The 4,624-nt window shown below is 38.8% G+C and overlaps 1 protein-coding gene across 1 annotated transcript in view; it reads right to left on the bottom strand.

The window, feature by feature from the left end:
- The window catches only part of lactbl1b (lactamase, beta-like 1b), a gene marked incomplete in the record, with an annotated part of 36,284 nt that extends 33,358 nt beyond the window's left edge, over positions 1–2,926 (bottom strand). The window contains 1 exon segment of the mRNA XM_032514037.1: positions 2,738–2,926.
- Between the last annotated feature and the right edge of the window lie 1,698 nt (positions 2,927–4,624).

Here is a 4,624-nt window from a genome sequence, read left to right as displayed (position 1 = left end):
GAAAACGGGTCAATTTGACCCGAGGACAACATGAGGGTTAAGAAAAAAAGTAAGCAAAAATGGCTTTCATTTCAGACGGCCCACACGAACACACATACCTATCAACTCGATAATTAAGTTAGTTAAGCTATTAATCTTTCAACTCAGGATACGATTGGAGATTAAAAGTTTAACTGATACATAACCGTGATTAGCTTCGTGGGTGCCCACGCTTTTTATCGGCACCTCTGCCCAGCAACCCGTTCAACCTAGAAGTGAACTGTCTTCCCCTTTCCCCTTCCCACATAGCGTCTCTGTGCATGGTTCTCAGCAAGCAGGGGCGCCAATTCGCCAATTCCCAACCCGGTGAAATGATAGATAATTCAGCAGAAAACCGCTTTGAGGAATTTATTTGTTAAGTGCTCATACCGCCCCCCCATATGCCCCAGGCGGCTGCCAGCTTTGCTCACATCAAAAATCCTTACTGCAAGGTGTAGTCCAACTATGAGTAGCAGATTATGCAGTTTACCTTTAAAGGTGCCCTGCCACACGTATTTCATTACTTCGTGGTAATGTCTGAAGTTCTACCATGGAGTCTGTAACATTATTTGTGGAAAAACACACCATGGTTACCTTGTTTCGAGCCATTCTAGCATGCTATAGAAAGCCTGCAGGAAGACTCGATCTGTGCCAGCTCTCATTAATATTCAACGAGCTAAGATGCTTGACTCTGATTGGCTAACAGCTAGCCAATGAGAGCCTGGCTATCAGCATCCTTTACCCAGCACAGGTGGATGAATATTGATGAGCTCTGGCAACATGACATCAGACTAACCAGCTTTAGTAATTGGTCTCATTTCTCCGCTTAGTTGTTTTCAGTGGCTAGAGCTGACAGAGGAGGTAGCAGTTCATTTTCATATTCACGACATGACACAAACATATATGGACCTAACATATTTCAAATAATGCATGGATTTTGTAAATGCAAAATGAAAAAGGTAGTGTGTTTGGCATTTCAAATTCCATCAAATATCCAATACCAAGCTAAAACCTGGCCTGCCATGTCGGTACTTATTCAGTGTCAGAGCTAATGAGCCGAAATTAGCCATTAGCTTCTGGAGTGCTGACCTGGCTGCATCTTCCCAGCAGTGTCATTAGCTTGGTGCTGAAACTGATGGTCTTGTGTCTGAAAATACAATTTTTCTGATTTATTTTTACGTTATTTTGAAGTTCTAATACATCAAGTAAAGGAACATTGTTCTGGGACATTAGTCAATTTAATGTGAAGTCCTCAAAATAATGCAGGTTAGGAGTTATACAGATAGTTTGTCTCCACCGTCTGCATGGAGGCATGATCTTTTAAGAGTTGGATCAAAAGGGAAATTTGGTTAAAATAGAATAAACTTTGTTTAAAACAGGAATAAGAGTCTACATCCAGGCTAGCAGCTGGTGCTCTGAGCTAAATGCTAACATTAGCATGCTAAGAGGCTGACAGTGACAATGATGATGTGAAGCATGTGTCAAAAAATGAACAATGTAGACAGCTCAGTGCAGTTTGTGTAAACTTAAAAATAATGCAAACTAAAATACTATTTAATCTGCTATAATGTTCTGTTTTAAACTGATTTCAGGCATGACGTGTTTGCAAAGCTAGATGAAGAGTGTGAGGTTCAAATGTCCAAAGAGAGATAAAAGGTCAACACCACTGGTGTGTCATGTGTTGAGAAACATCTTGACATTTACTAATTAATGCATGAATACCCTACTACATTATGCAGCAATGAGCATAAGCAATTGTTCGTAATTAACTTTTTTATATGTTTATTGCCTCACACTCTATCTTCTTCGTTTGCTTTGCTGTGTGCTGTCGGCTGCAGTGTCCCACATTCTGTTAGAGACAGAATTAAAATGTCATTTCGTCAATCAATCTAAAATAATAATTCTGCTATTCACAAAGAAACTTGTCATTTTGACACAATAGATGCATAATGTGTATACAGTCTATGGGTATGATTCTATGATAAATACCTGTGACTGGGAGGTTCCTATGTTATAGAGTTTACAGAGTACACAGTGTGTTGCAGTACAACTGTTGCACTTACATTTTCAGGGTTTAATTATGCAGTTAAAATTCCATAATCAGTGCTCCTAATCATAACTGCAGATACCCAGTTAAGCGTGTCATCAAAATCTGATCCATAACTGATGACACCATAATAAAGTAGGGCTATGTGTCAACTGGTAATATATACGATTACAGTAGAAACAAGTGATCCAACCTCCTGTCAGTCAAAATAGATAAGTAAAAGTAGCCTAACTTTATCATTAAAATATGCCTTCTGAGAATAAAAAAAAATATTTTTATGAACATGAGCAATGTAGAGCAAAAAGCATTTATTAGTACAGTCTAATGTTCTTTTTCACACCAGCTAATATACATTTCAAATTTCAACTGATGCTATTGTTTTCAGGTAGTTGCATTCACGACATTAAGCAGCAGTAAACTGCAGGAATAAATGAAATATATAAACTGTCTTTTGAAGATACACAGCTGTAGTGCAGTCAGAAAACTAAGGTTTGTGTTCATAAGGTTATCAGAAAGGCAGAACATATGAGAATGAAGAGATGCGTCACATGCACAAGCCATCTACTGTAGAATCAGGGCTGGAAAAACATGTTACATAAGCTAGAATGAATAAAGCATCGCTTTCCAGGCTTTGAAACACTACATTGTGACCGGGATTCATCGTACACTTACCTTATGTTCAGAATCTGCTGCTTCTCCCTCTTTTATCAAAACAGCAAGACAGAAATATTCCGCTTTTGTAACGTCTGGGTTTGGGAGCTCGAGGCGAGGTCCTGACAGATGTTGGTATCATGGTTATGGTTAAATCCTACTTGTATGAATCCCAGCATTCTGGATTAACTATCACAGACAGCCAATGGCCACATCTGCCATGGGACAAAAATAAAATGGGTGTCCTCGCAGCGTGTATTTTGTTTGTGTGTGTATGTGTCTGTGTGTGTGTGTTCTTTTACATTTGCATAACATGTGGTTTAAGAGGACAAGTTCACTTAACAAAACAAAAAGCCAACTGGTGCTATTCTTGCTGAGCTGGAACTAGTTTTGACTGACAGGGAAATATTACATTAATGAGGTTATGGGTCTCGAGGTTGTGTATTCTCTAATAGAATGCAATGTAAATGTGTATAAATATGTATAAAAAACTACTTTTGTGGCTCAATTGTAGCTTTTTGCAGACTGATTCTAAGTAGTTTATGAAACCTCTCTGCAAGCAGCATATTGTTGGGTTCTTTAAACCTCCTGGCACATGCATTTAAGAAGCATATTCCCTCTTTTTTTTCAAACAACTTTCTTGCAACACACAAAAAAGAAAACAATTGGCAAAAGCTGAATCCAAAAACAATACTAGACCGCTCTCCCCTGACTTCATGGCTCTGTTTTGGATGACGTCTGACCTAATTTTCTGCAATGTTCTCCTTTTATATTGAACAAGAACATGGATCACATCCATTTACTTGTTGATCAAATGCATTTTATTAATAACTCATGAACACAGATAGTGGCTCAGACCGGCATGTTGTCTGTGACAAGGTGGGCGGCTAAAAGTCTTTTCAGGACTACAAGCATGAAGGAGCAGGACACTTGTACATCTTAAAAATAATAGAGTGCTCTTAGGCACTTACAGCAGATCTGATGAGTGAACAAATATGGAGGGAGCTCATTTTAGTGCACATGGCTTATTGCATAGAGTTTGTGGGCTTATTGCAAGCTGCTGCCCTTACTGGGGATTTGATTATGCACAAGATCGCTGGTGATATGAGAAAGTCAGCTGCATTAAATGTTCACTATCACATGAGTGTTCCACAATCCCCTTGTCGTACTAATACCTTATCTGGAGGATGGGTTCGTTGTCACACAGGGATTGTGAATTACAATAAAATAAAATGTACTGCTTCATTTATTTTTTCCAAGTGCTTACAAACTGGAATGACGATAGGAAGAAGATACAAGTTTGTGTACTAAAAAATCTCTTCCATCTATAGTAGGTAACAACTACGCTTATGTATGTAATTGCAGCCAAACAAATTCCCTGTACATTCCATTATCTACATTATCTTCACTCGGCTCGACCACGGTGCCCCGTCCTCCTTTTTCCATTACAGGTTAGTACCGCCTCATACAGAGGGGTTTGAGAGTTTGAGCACCCCAGGTAAAAATTTGTATTTATGTGCATAAGAAAAGCCAAGAAAAAATGGAAAAAATCTCCGAAAAAGCATCAAATGACGGATCAGTCATTCATATAATATGCCACAAAAAGTTAGATTTTATTTCCATCATTTACACTTTCAAAATAACAGAAAACAAAAAAAAGTTTGGGCACCCTGCAGAGTTTCTAGCATGCACCGCCCCCTTTGGAAAGCTGAGACCTGACAGCGTCATGGAATGTTCTCAATCATCGTCTGGAAAGACCAGGTGATGTCAATCTTAAGGTTTTAAATGCCCAGACTCATCTGACCTCGCCCCAACAATCTGCACGATGGCTTCTTCTAAGCAGTTGTCTAGAAATCTAATTCTGAAAATAGTTCACAAAGCAGGAGAAGACTATAAGAAGATAGCTAA

This window comes from Etheostoma spectabile, chromosome 4 (assembly GCF_008692095.1).
Source record: "Etheostoma spectabile isolate EspeVRDwgs_2016 chromosome 4, UIUC_Espe_1.0, whole genome shotgun sequence".
In the NCBI taxonomy this organism is placed as follows: domain Eukaryota; kingdom Metazoa; phylum Chordata; class Actinopteri; order Perciformes; family Percidae; genus Etheostoma; species Etheostoma spectabile.
The sequence above is the reverse complement of the archived record's forward strand: the minus strand, read 5'-3'. Positions and strand labels throughout refer to the sequence as shown.